This window comes from Thermobia domestica, chromosome 18 (assembly GCF_964235325.1).
Source record: "Thermobia domestica chromosome 18, izTheDome1.hap1.1, whole genome shotgun sequence".
NCBI lineage: Eukaryota > Metazoa > Arthropoda > Insecta > Zygentoma > Lepismatidae > Thermobia > Thermobia domestica.
Window position 1 is genome coordinate 168,773,362 of NC_137471.1, and position 14,809 is coordinate 168,788,170.

Consider the following 14,809-nt stretch of genomic DNA (forward strand, 5'->3'; position numbering starts at 1 on the left):
ATACAACGACCTAATTTGCATATCAGTAAGAAAAGTGAATAAAGATACGAATTATTTGAGTCCACTTTGGCTCAGACTCATTTATACATAAATAGATATCAAAAATAGTTCTCATTTCACTAAATGCCTCTCGTGGGGTCTGTATGACCCCCCCTCCCACACACACACAAAGTACTGCATTTCAAAGTATTTTATCAATAGTAAACGTTGAAACGAAACAATATTTAGAATTTTTCTTTGATTGCAATTACATAACAATAATAACAACTACAAAAAAATCACAAACATTTATAAACTTAAAAAAAAAAATTGCTTTTGTAGTATAATCTTTTTGAGTAATGAATGGGGAATTCAGGTCTGAATATAACACGAATAATATATGAGAGTGAAACGTTTAAACCAGCCAGCCCTGGTATATATATATAGGGTGTAAAAAAATTTAAAGCATCAAACCTACAGAGGTGATTTGTCACATCAGAGCAAAGGAATAGTTCATATGGACCTGTGGTAAAAAGTCCATACTTTCGAAGCTATAGACTATCGAAGACATAAGAAAATAAACTTTAAAAATCTATAGCTTCAGTGTGGGACCGAGCGCAGTCAAGGAAGACATCACTTAAGAACTAGTATGTGCCCTATTCAGTAGGTGGACAGTTTATGAGCACTTCAACTTTTCTGAGTATTCCTCAACTGGCTCTATAAAAATTAATGTGTAAGTGCCGCAAGATTCTGAAATATGGATATTTGGATAGGGCACGTACTAGCTCTTAAGTAATGTGTTGACTCGACTGGGATCGGACTCACAGTAGTGGAACTCTGGACCTCTAAATTTCCTTTTCGCACGTTTTCGGCAGCCTGTAACTTAGACGTTTGACCACGGGTCCATATGAACTTTGTTATTCTTTTCGTGTGCAGAGTAAGAATTAAATGATAACTTAGCTGCTGATAGTCGAATTTCGGTTAAAACTACGCTAGAAGTCGTGTAGCCGAATAGTAACCGAGTAGTACTCAGTGATACTACACTTTGCCTTTTCCTGGATTACTATAGTACGGAAGGTATAACGTCGTTGCTTTCCCGTGAAAACTTGTAGTGACGTTTATGGGGAGTTGCCAGCTTGGTTACACGTGGCTCGCTGAGCGCAGTGAATGGTGGCTGGTGATTTGCGATCCTCTTACCACACCCCCAGTGACGAGCAGGTCCAAGTGCGGGAAGCCAATGACGCTATACCTTCTGACCTTTAGTTACCAAGAAAATTGTCAAAAGGTGTTAACCAACTTCCTTGGTTACATTAAGCAAAAGGAATAACAGCTGTAGAGTTTTGCGGTAAAATCGTCTTTGTAATTGCTCATTGCACTTAATTATTGCCGGTACTTGGGCTGTTATAGACAATTAGTTATTTTAACCCCTCTTCCTTGGTTGCAGGACTCAGTTATTCAGGATAAATTAACACGTCTCAATTGATCTTTCTTTCCGACTATCGAAATTCTTATATAATATTAAATTAGCTGCAGTATGGGATATTTCAAAGTAAATTTTTCTGGTCACAGTATGAAACATCCTCAGATATGCTAGTTGTCATTGTCGTGTATGCGATGCACTAACCAATTAAAGTAGTGTATACTAATTACGGCTCTCGATTAATTTAATCGTGTGGTTGGCGTAATCATAAATATATTCATCTTTATTAAAAATTAGTTGCTATATAGATGTATATGTAGTATATAAGCGAATTTTAAAGGGAAATGTAGACATAGTAACTCCCACAGGATTTTTTTACAGGGGGAAGTGGGCAAAATGACCGAAATACAAGCAAAGACGCGGATACAAATACCTAGAACCACATAATATTTAATGTAAAAAAAAACAATTATTACAACTCACTGCTAACTTCACTAACTGTTGTGTGTGAATAAAATAATTTAGCATATTTTAATACTAATTAGGAAAATCCATTGCTAAAGCAAGTGCTCCCTGCAGCGGGCGGCTATGGTTACAGAATACAGTTTTAGTGTTATTGATACTTCGTAAGTGAAATCCTCATTTAGTTGGCTCGAGGAATCTAGAATACAATAGTGCTATGATAAAGAAAAGAGTAAGTTTTTATATTTTAGGTATGTTTTGTATTTGTAACCTGTTCTTTCCGAAAGTATATTCTCCTTTAGAACAACTTAACTCTGTGCTTCAAAAGTGCAGAAGTACAACTCTTATGTAAATCAGGCGCAAATATAGGTAAAGTAAAGATTACCATGAAAAAAAGCAATGATAGAACGACAGTGCGAAAAATACGAACCAACCAGTGCTAGATAGCCACTGAAAAGCACGAATATTATTAACAGAGTGAGCACAAGGGCGTAGCAGGATGAGCTTAGTGTGCTTCCGTATGGAGCGGGCATGTCAGCGACGGTGGATATGCACGTAACCGAAGGTAGTGTAAAAATTTTATATCCCATACAACTATGCCTTACATCTAATATGGCTTTACTTCACTCCTGTGGTTCTGCATCATCACTTTACATAATGCCTTGAGTTCATAATAGCTTCCTTACGGAGTACTGTGCATTACGTTATACGTATTTCTACCTATGTTAAATATTATAATAGATATAAGGTTCCGATATATAGTTAAATGTATATTGCTATTGCAAAATGAATCAACATATAAATAACATAAATAATGGTTTGCGGCTTCCATTTCAACTCAGCCAAAAAAAAAGTACCATCACCATCTCAGATATTGTTGAAACTTTTTTTTATAGCAACTAGACATGTTTTTTAAATGACCCGTATTTTTTGTTGTCGGAAAAGATTTCCCCTCCAAGTAATTGGCCATCAAAACGGGAAGTACAATTTACGAATTTTAGAGGACGTGGAAAATGGTAAACTTCGTAGCCTCATCATTCAGCTATGGAGACAGATAGTTATAATTCTTGTTGTGGTATGTACACTCATGACAAAAATTATTGTCGCATGTCTATAAATATGTTGTTGTAGGAATATAATTTGATAACGAATTCGTCCGGTATTTCTTATAATGTTAGTATGTGTATAATCGGGAAAGACGATGTATGTGGCAAATTTCATGTCAAAAGAGCAGTAAATAAGAACAATAAAACGAAAATAAAACTTTCTTGTTCATTTAGCAACATTTTGTTTTACTCATTCTAATTTTCGTGTTTGTAATTCTTTTCTTCTGAAATTTACTACGAATATTCATTTCCCGATTATACATGTAGTATCAGTATTAATAGTACCCTGCAAAATCATTATCAAATTATATTCTTACAAGAAGACAGTTACAGATATGCGACAATCATTTTGGACATGAGTGTACATAGGGATATAAATAAAATATATTTTATTATATGGTTTGCGCATGCGTATCTTTTGGTACATAAATTAACAAATGAACATAAGTTTATCTCTAAAGTCGAAGTTTGCGTCGAGCACTTCCGGTTCGAATTTTAAAATTCTATTTTACGGTTGGTAAGACCTAGTTACGCGCTTCTCGAAAAAAAAAACTTGTATTGCTTGTGTATGCAACCGTCTTGTTGCAAAAAATTTCGAGAAACCGTCAAATTTTCAAAAATCACCTTTCTCGAAATCACCATAATTTAAAATCCTGAAATGTTGTCAAATTGTTCAACTTTACATGAATAATAAACACCCCAAATAGCATTGTCGACCAATGCTTCATGAATGGACTACAGCCTCTTGAAGTTAGCGAAGTTTCATTAACTTCAATATCACCGTTGGCAACACTGAAAACAATGAAAGTGCAACAATTTGATGATGTTTGTGGCTCACATTCATTAAATAAAGAATAAAAATTTCTCCTGGCTCCTTTTTATTATTTTGATCAAAAAGGCTCTCTCAAATTATAAGATGAGCGTCCCCTTCTCCGTTTTCTTAAACCGATGTAACCTGAGGTGTAAATTACGATTACGAAACAAAGTTTCACTGATTTTTTCCACTCTGAAGTAATTATTTGCTTACTTAGTGTCTTCTTCGCTAATAGCATGTAACCATGGCAGATGCTCCAATAGGTGTAGGTGCACTCACAACTCGTAGCACGTTGTCGATAGTCACAAAACACTTATATTCTCTTCTCTTATTCTCTTCTGGAAACCTGTACCCTGTTGAAGGTGCATGTGGAAACAAAGAAAACATAATGAAATGAAATCTTGGGAGTTTTACGTCCCACGTTTATGCCGGTTAGGCTAAAGGAGACAGTGATTATGAGAAATGAGTGAAATGGCGGAATGAAGAAAGTGGGAGGAAACGAGAGAACCCCGAAAAACCCACCAGCACGGTGTTTGTCCACCACAAAGTCCACACGGCGCGAGCTGGGATCGAACCAAGGACCCCAAGCACCGGAGGTGAACGCTCTACCACTGAGCCACCGCGCCTCCTGGAAACACAAAGAACACTGCAATTTCATGTAATATTTGATTTATTGATAATATTTCTGCTATCCATCAGTGGTTATTATATATGTATGTAACAAAAGTTAATTTTTGCAAATTTCTTAAATCTACACTTTGAATTGGAGAAGCTCGATTTTGGGGAAAGCATGAAGTTAGTCCATAGTGACCCGTTACTGCCATAAAAGCCAAAGATGACTTCGGTAAATACCAGCTACTGGTCGCACACTTTCCCACTTTTTTTTTTTTTTTAAATTGTCGAATTCGGTTTTTGGCAACAAGACGAGAGTAATACCCGGAGTTGGTACTTGCACTATACTCACGAATTTTTTTGCTGGTTTAATACTGTGAATCTGTTTTTCGTTTTCCTGTGTTGCCACATTCTTATCTCCCCTCTCCGCAATACGTCGCAGAGACCCTTACCACGGCCGGTTTCACTGAAAAGCCACTGCTTTATCGGACCTGTCTGCATCTTGGACATCTGAAAGCAATTTTTAAAGTGGAATGCAGCACCATCAGAAATCACTGAAACGGTTTATTAAATTGTAGACACTTATTTTCACATACTCGAACCTTTTTCTATAACGCGTATTTTCGCTTTTCTTCGAGTATTTTTAGAATCTTATTCATGGCTATGAGTACGAGCCGAATTGTGTGTTTTGTCATCGCTTATTACGGCAAAACTGTCAGTTGTTTCATAATAATATATCACTCCCGTAAAGGAGATTTGCTCGTTTCTCCAGTGATCACTCTGAACTTCCCTTTGCAGAATAACAGTCCAATTTAAGCGAAGTCCACATGCAGTAAAATAGAATTTTTATCTTGAAATTTTACACGGTGCTTTTCGGTAGCATTTTTTTCCACTGTCATTGTTGCAAACTGTGACTTCAAAGTTAACGAAAGTTCGCTAACTTAAAAAAGCTGTAGTTCATTCATGAAGCATTGGTCGAGAATGCTATTTGGTGTGTTTATTATTCATGTACAGTTGAACCATCTGACAAAATTTAAGAATTTGAAATTATGATGTTTTCGAGAAATTGACGATTTTTGAAAATTTGACGATTTCTCGAATTTTTTGCGATAAAACGGTTGCACACAGAAGCGATACTTTTTTTTTGGGGGGGGGAAGCGGGTAACTAGGTCTTACCAACCGTGAAAACATAATTTAAAATTCGAACCGGAAGTGCTCGAAAAAAAGCATAAACTTCGACTTTTCACATAAACTTACGTTCATTTGTTAATTTATGTACTTAAAGATACGCATGCGCAAACCAAACTATAATAAAATATAGTTTATTCATATCCCTATGTGCATACCACAACAAGAATTATAACTCTACATGTCTCCATTGCTGAATTGTGAGGTTCCGAATTTGACCATTTTCCACGTTTTCTACAATTCATGAATTGTACTCCCCGTCCTTGATGGCCCATTACTTGGTGGGAATTTTTTTTCAACAACAAAAAAAAAGCCCCTTAAAAACATGTCTAGTTCCTATTAAAAAAAAGTTCGAACAATATCTGAGATGGCGATGGTACAATTTTATTATTTATTTATTTATTTATTTATTTACTTTTGCCTCAATTGGAACTCAGATATCTAATTTAAGTTAAAAACAATGTACATTTCTCATTAATTTTTAGTTACTATAAAGATGTGACAAAATTTGTAAAATACTGTACGTATTTTAATTTTTTGCATTTTCCTTTTCTATAATAGATTATTAAAACACATGGTACAAAACGTAAGAAATGTTTATTAAGCACTGACCTGTTCCGAAAGAGAAAAAATGATTACGAGCTGGTTTTGGAATGAACATAGCTGTTCTGTATGCTATGTATTGGGTAGTTCAGGAAGTGAGTATTTATTGAATGTTTTATTATTATTATTCGATATGCCCATTAAACCATATAGTTGAGACTATTGTATTGATAGAAAGTTGAGACACTATAATATTAATAAATTTTCATAGAAATAGGCACTAACTATACATTTAAATAGGAAGAATGGGTCAAATAGAATTTACTGTTGGCAGCCAATGACACCCCAAAATAAACAAACTTCTGTTCTTTATAATATATCGAACGTAAAGGAACGACATTGGTTGATTTGGCGCTTTATTGATGCATTTCGAAGGAAAAAAGAGAAGCAGGACACGAGACAATGCTTCAAGAAGACGATCCGCCCAAGAAAAGAAGAAAATTCCCGACGAGAGCTCACGTCGTGGTTCGGATTCCACGTTAATCAGTAGGTTCACGTTTTGTATAGCCTCGCTGTTCACGGGACGTTAAATTCAAAATCAACTGAACTGAAAGAAGAAAATATATTCAAGCTGATAAAAGAATTCGCCGTACAGAATTTTGAAACTGTTGACATTGCAAAATAATGCTGGATTTGGCCCATAATTCCGTCATGGAATGTTAATGTCATGGTAATTGTAACATAAGACAAAGTAAATTATTCAATAGGTATATTAGATTTCACTGTTGTTTCCTTTCCAATTATCTGTGTTGCAAATACGTAGTAATAAGCAGTAATGCAGTGTAATGAATTGCTATGAAGTTATGAATATCCTTTACGTTAGAGATATTGTAAAGATAACTTCACAGAAGTTTACTTTGGGTAGTTGTAGGATGCCTACAGAAAATTTTATTTTAGCCCAATATAGATTCATGCTGAAAAAAATTTCTGCAGGTCATTGTCTCCGATTTTCCTGAAATTAGGATATATCATTCTAAAAACAAAATAATTATACCCATTTTTTTCTGCACTATACAAAAAAAAAAAAAAAAACTAAATTAAGCATTTGTTGCAACTGAGACTTTCAGTGACTGTTTGCCATGGCATTTTAAAGAAAATGTGGATCAAATTTAACCTTTCCGAACTTCTTAATTTTAGGTTGTGCAGTTATTTTTTGAGTTTTAGTGATATTATTGCCTATTTTTAAGGCTTTTAGTACGTAATCATCCGGTTTCTATTTTTGAAGTACATTATAACCCATTTAAGTAGATTAACCTATTTAGATATACGGCTTTGCGTCCAAACGTCTCGCGCCCAAACGTCCTGCTCCGGTATCACAGGGGGGTATAGGAGCAGAGGGCTGGTGTTATTTATCACTAGCCTTTAAGATATATCTATAAGTGAGCATAGTGAGAAGGACCACATATACTTCTACCTTATTAATTTATACAGTATGGCTCTAAATTCGGTGTACAAAAGCAGAGGGGTGACTCCTGAGAGTTTAAAAAAAAAATCCAATAAACATAGGGCGGAAACTCCATCGTTTATGTGTTATAGGCTGCTGAAATCATGGAAAAATGAACTTTAAAGGTTCATAGCTCCAAAACTATGGGACCTACCTTGGTCCGGTCAAGACTTCCCTATCCAAAAATGCGTGTTTCAGAATCGTAAGGTGCTTCCACAACAATGTTTATAGAGGGAGTTTGACTACGGGCCTATGATATAAAGTACTCTCCAACTACCTCCATAAAAATTGTTGCGTGAGTACCTTAGGATTCTAAAACATGTATTTTTGGATAGAGCACATATTAGTTCCTAAGTGAAGTCTTGACCCGACTTTGGTAGGTCCCATAGTTTTGGAGCTATGGACCTTTAGAATTGATTTTTTCATGTTTTCGGCAGCCTATAACACGTGAACGATGGGCTTCTCGCCCTAAGTTTATTGGAACTTTTTTGTTTGTTTTACTCTCAGGAAACACTCCTCTGCTTTTGTACGACGAATTTAGCGCCATACTGTAGGTATCGTTAAAAAAAATGTAAATATTAAGCTAGGTTTAATCTGCACTTTTTAAAAAAAGTTTATATCTCTATTACTTTATGGCAGGCATGCATATAGCGGAGTTGGGATTTGGGCACCAGAGTCCAGCGGGCAAGCTCTGTGTCGGTTTTCTACATTATTTATTTACAAATACTGAACAAAAATTCAGAATAAATTAAATCTTTTAAAAGTTTTTTCTTTTTAACTCTTTTTAAAGCGAGCTTATCTTCTTTATCTTTTAAGTCGAAGCAGGAAATATAAACAACCGAACGATTTCTGTATATGAACCAGGGTTTGAAAAAACCCGGGCTTTTTTGAAAAAGCCCAACCCACCTGGGCCCATATGGGTTTTTTCGGGTTTAATCGGGTTTTTTCGAAATATTTCAATGTCTTTGGGGTAAAAGTGTTAAAATGTGATTTATATTTCAAGATTGTCATTGTCACAACTTGCTACAATTTTCTAGTTACTGCTGTTTTGAAAAAAATGGCCGCCATTTTGAAATTTTACATTCGATCGCCGAGAAAATCTATACAGCAAATTTAACTTATCTCGTGCTTCCACCGTCAAAATTTCAACTTAAAAGACTGAAAATTGCGCTTCGTAGCGTGGATACTCGCTGTTTTGAAATAATGGCCGCCATTTTGAAATTTTACGTTGGTACGGCGCCAAAATCTATACAGGAAATTTAGAGTGTATCGTGCTTGTATTCTGATAATTTTAACTTAAAAGGCCGAAAGTTGTACCCTGTAGTGTGTGTGGTAGAGGTAGACAAACGAGTTGAGTTGATTTTGTGTTTAACGTCCCTTTCAGCAGCGAGGCTATATGAGACGGGGCCTACTGATTAACGTGGAATCCGAACCACATGAGCTCCCTCCGGGAAGCAAACCCGGGTCCCACGCCGAAGACGCGTACACTAACCGCGTAGCCATGAAGGAGCTAGGCAGACAAACGAACAAATGTAGACCAAGTCATCCAGAAGCCTGACTGACGTTCGCCAAATATGAATACCAAAAGGGGTCTATTAATTTAAAACAAAGATACAATTCATGTTGTATGAAATAAATAAATGTTTTAAAATGTTTTATATGAAATTAATATCTTCCAGCGTAAATAAACCTGCCATATTTTCTCCATGAGAATACGGGACACCTCAGATCCCCCCACCCTTCCTCAACTTTCCAACACAATGCAATGAACTGTAGTTTGGTTATGGACAAAAGTATAATAGTCCGCGGTTGCTCAGTGGTAGAGCGTTCACCTCTAGTGCATGGGGTTCCTAGTTCGATCCCAGCTCGCGCCAAGTGAGCTTTGTGGTGGACAAACACCTTGTGTGTGTGTTTTCTCGGGATTCTCACGTTTCCTCCCACTTTCTTCATTCCGTCATTTCAATCATTTCTCATCATCACCGTCACCTTGAGCATAGCACGCATAACCGTGAGACTAAAACTAAGATTTTATTTATTTATTTATTTTTCAATAATATAATAGGCGAAAGTTCACTAAGCAGCAGCTGCTTTTCTATGTTCGTACCCTGCAATTAATTGTATAGACTGAAGATGCCTAAAAACTTCAGATGTGCTATAAAAATGCTTTACAGGAAAACAATATGCAAATTATTTAAATCAGTGGTACAATCTACTTTCAATATTTTTCGCGCGTTTAGCAATATTTATTTACATGGCTATATCTGCCAAAATTACGTTCGTCAGTTTAATCTGGTGAAAAGCTGATTTTTCTCCTTGTGTCGTGTGTAATTGTCAGGACCAGATTTACATTTTTTTAAGACCTGGACCAAACCACAATTCTGTGCCCCTAGCCTCTGAGAAAGATTATAATTCTTGTTAACTTATCTAATGTGTTGCTGAAGAATCTTCCCTGTGTTTGTAAATGTAGAAACATTCAAAGCCATCTTTTTTATTATTTTTTATTTATTTTTATTTTATTTTTTATTTATTTTGTTTATTATTATTATTAGTATTATTATTATTATTATTATTATTATTATTATTATTATTATTATTATTATTTTGATGTTCCGGAGAGTATCCGAGTTTCCGTCAAGTGCAATGGAAAAAGTAGCATTGCAAATTTCGCTCGCTATCAAGTCGGACAGAGTGGTGTTATAACTTCCTCGAAACTGTTACATGCAACAGCGCACTGTTCATTCGCTAATTAGAGGATTCCCAGCCAATGTCAGAATTTTTTGTTTTTCACTTTTCGAATAAGCTGATATTATCAGAAATGGAACGGAGTTAAAATACGGGACATTTCCCTGTCCCGACTAAATTTACGGGGACGCGGGACACTCGGGCTCAAAAACGGGACCCGTATGGCAGGCTTAAGCGTAAAATAAATAGTTTTATTGTTGAAGTATTCATTTCCGATCCTTCTGCGTTTAATTTGGGAATTTCCCGAGCACTTCTTTCACGGCGTGTACATCAGAACTTCCACTAGTACGGAAATTTGAACTCAGCACTTGAAATAGTAAGCGTTACATAGTCTTCGGACCCCCAAACATTAAGCTTCTTAAATTTGACAATAATTTTTACGCTGTTGCTGGTTTTGATTCTACAGAACACTTATTTTAAGAGTAGCAACAAATGATTGGATTTTTAAAACTGTTATTGTTGGAAAACCAAATTTTAGTTGAAGAATCTTGTGTTTTACATCAAAGGTGAGAAATAATACTAATAGTTTTACTAATGTATTTATATGTGTACTATTAGTACCGGCACCTATGACCTTAAACCCGTCAAACGTATGAGTGATAATGTCCCTCGGTGTCGCCAAGTCGACGAGCATACTATTCACGGAAAATATTTTCTAAAGTACAAAATTGGTTATTTTACTTTAAATAGGTAATAAGCGTAATTCATACATTAATTTGTTCTATAACTATCGCAAGCTAAGGTAAGTTTTTATATACATATATATAAATTCATTCAGTGCATTCAGAACTTTATAAAGGTCTTATGTTGAATGTTGTTGTATACCTTAACGTGAAAGCCTCTAATCCACCCAAGGAAAGTCTAAAATATGATAAAAATCACTTACAATGTGATCACCTTAGTTGTATCAATAATATACTAACAAATTGGTCAAAAACCCAAGTGGGTTTTAAAGTGGGTTTTTTCAGGTGGGTCCAACCCGAAAAAAACCACCGGGTTTTTTCGGGCTGGGCCCACTTGGGCAAACCCTGATATGAACTCTGTCAAACTCGTAACCCAGCTGAGTTACTTTCCTTCCTTCGCTCAGTAATACTCATGCATCTACAGTTTCCATTTTCATCCTAAGTTAAGTTTATTGTGTTCTGTAATATCATTATTTTAAGTTTGGATCATAGTTTCAATTCTATATCTACACTATAACTTTATTCAGCGTACCAAATTTGAGTGATAGTTATTAAGATATTTAGTATATAACTTCCAAAAGTATAGGAAACAATGTTTTAGTATTTTGGATAGCCTGAAGTAAGATAAAAAAACCCGCATAAAACGCTTCGTTTGACTTAACCTTGATTCTGAGATATCTTTCGTTTTTAAATTTTGTCACACATGCTACAAATAGTAATTTTACAACAATTGGTTTATTTTAGGAGTCCACTGTGTTTGGAGGCTATCAACCGAGATGATTTCAAGGTACGCCGCACACAGGTACTACATAGACGGTACCAAATTTGACCGTAAGTAAGGATGAATCCCAGAAAAAGGAAGAAAGTGTTGTGACTCACCTAGCATTTCAGTGTCTTTCTATGTGATAAACTATCATCAGCCTCCCATCATTAGCGCGCGGCTTGCTTAATTTGCAGATTCGACGAAAAACGTTTTATATATAGAGTGTTTGGCATAGAGACATTTAGTATAGGAAGCCCAAAGTTCGTAGCGTCAACATAACACCAATTTAAAAATATAGACTGAAGATCTAATTAATTCTTATTGACTGTGATTTTTTTATTGGCGTAGCTCGCTTCGTGTGATGATGGTATTCGGTTAAGCTAATTTGCAAGCATATTATGCTTAGTTTTAATTTATGGCAGTTAAATCACACTTCAGATTCTAAAGTAATGTATAATATACCTATTTCGTATCGCTAAATATATTCTTAGATGAAGGTGACAGAGAACTTTTCAAGAAATAGTTTAACTTATTTTGTGTGTGTTGAGGGGAGGGGGGACGTAAGTAAACGCATGATTCTGCTGCTTGGTTTTCGGTGATTGGTACAGTCATCTTCTGAACTACAATAGTAGGGTGTGGGGAAGAGTTTGTAAGGTGCAACTCTGTTCGAACTTTCCTTACAAAGTAAGTGTGTTTTTTTTATGTTAAATAAAACTTGTTAAAATTGATACACTGATGAGGTGTATATACATTTCAAACTATTATAATGTATGGTACGCAATTAGTAGACTTAAATTAATATAGACTTTTTGTTTATGTATTCACATTAAATATATTGTGTACTGCAAATGTATACTTAATGTAAAATTTAATACATTATTACTGTAATTATTCTCAATAAATCTACAGGATTTTATTTTATGTATTGTTTTTTAAAGGTTCATTCCTTTATTTGGCTTTCGGTTTATGTAATTATAAGTAATGTAGGATGGTGGAATTTTGATCATTTTAAGGATAATTTCTTTATTATATACGATAACTCAAAGAAATAATCGATTGTATATCGCATTAAATATTTACATGATATAAAATAAGTTATTTTCCCCATTTATCATGTATAAATCTTATCACCAGTGGGGTTTTGTAGTATAGACACTGGTTGTCCAAGTACTTCAAGAGTTGCGGTATAGTCAATGCGGTCTGGTTGCTTGAGCACTGACTTCAGGAGTGGTAGAATGAATGACTATTCGGAAACAGTGAGTAGCCTAGTGGTTAATGCATCGACACGGTAAGTTCAAGTTACAGGTTCAAATCTTAGTCCAGTCTTGCATTTTCTTTCCTTTTGTAATTATGTACTTAGCTTAGTAGACCTGATTTCTTTATACTCGAGTTATTTCATCATGACTTTCAACACAAGGACGACATGAACCACTCACATGTTGATAACTGGGATGTCTTCCTTGTGCTCTGTCATTTATTCTACGCACTACAATAGCTGTTTTAGTGTTGTGTAAAACATTCAACGAAGAGCACAATTAAGACACCTCGACTGTGGACATCTGAGTGGTCCACGTCGTCCTTGTGTTAAGAGTCATGGTGCAATAAAATGGTTTCATGGTGATAGGATCACGTTTTATAGTGATTCTTTATAAGAAAAACTCATTATATACACGTGTTTGTAAGTTTCGTATATTTTTAATACTTCTGTAAGAAACTGTACTATAGCATTTTTTTTAGTTCCATTAAGAATACTTTTCACAAAATGCATGTGATTTGTTCCGATTGTTATTGTTCCTCTATATCATTTTTCAATGAATATTGGCATAGATATAGAATGTGTCCGAGATAATTTAGTTTTCTTCACTTGTATTGCACAGTGCCCCCTGTGGTGTCGCCTTGTAATATTAAGGGATCCCGGGTACATGACAAAATATTTAGAAAATATTTTCTGTACATGATAGAAAATATTCAGAGAATATAAGGTAGACAAATCAAAAACATTTTCAAATTACTTTTCTTGGTGTTTTGTAGCAGTAGCAAATGATAAGAAAATATTAAACTAGTTTCAGACGAATTTGTGCTAACAAAGAAAATATTTACGATTTATTTTTCAAATACCAATTGATATGTTTTTGATTTGTTATTGTATGTAGTTTCAGAACGTACTTAAAGTATTTTCTAACATTTTCTGGTTTTCGCAGAGAAATATTTTAAATTCTTTCTGAATATTTTTCCGTCATTACTACCATAACACCGACAGTTCGAAATATATTTCTTTCTTCAACCTATAAGTTAGAATACTAGAATTTATTTCAACAAATTTATGTGATGATAGAAGTTTCCGTGTGTTCTAAACCGGTTCCAACATACACAGACTTCTACCACTCCATCAATTTGTACAAATGAAATCCAGATATTTTAACTTACAAGAGTTGGAAAACTGTTCAGTATTGAAGAAAGAAATGTATTTCAAACTGTAGGTGTTATCGTGGTAATGACGAAAAAATATTCAGAAAGAATTTAAAATATTCTATGTGAAAACCAGAATTCGTTAGAAAGTATTTTAAGTACGTTCTGAAACTAAATACAATAACAAATCCAGTGGTGCCCACCCACCCTAATGTCCATGACGCACCCCCCCCCCTCAATTGCCTATCCGTAGGTGTTCTTCCATGAAAAAAAAATATTTTCGATTAATTTTTACACCCTCTCAAACATATTTATATAGATTTTAACCCCCCCAATTATTTCAATGACGCAGTTTGCGTCATACCCCCCCCCCTTGTGGGCACCTCTGACAAATCAAAAACATATCAATTGCTATTTGAAAAATGAATCGTAAATATTTTCTTTCTTAGCACAAATTCATATCTGAAACTAGTTTAATATTTTCTAAACATTTTCTACTGTTACAAAACACCAAGGAAAATAATTTGAAAATGTTTTTGATATGTCTACCTTATATTCTCTGAATATTTTCTGTCTTGTACAGA

At 34.9% G+C, this 14,809-nt stretch overlaps 1 long non-coding RNA gene across 1 annotated transcript; it reads left to right on the plus strand.

Annotated features, from left to right (window-relative positions):
* The first annotated feature begins 107 nt into the window (after nucleotides 1-107).
* On the plus strand, nucleotides 108-12,715 carry LOC145676152 (uncharacterized). Its single transcript, XR_014129309.1, has 3 exons — nucleotides 108-2,426; nucleotides 6,143-6,279; nucleotides 11,798-12,715. It is a non-coding gene; the product is annotated as an uncharacterized LOC145676152 (long non-coding RNA).
* Nucleotides 12,716-14,809: the final 2,094 nt, after the last annotated feature.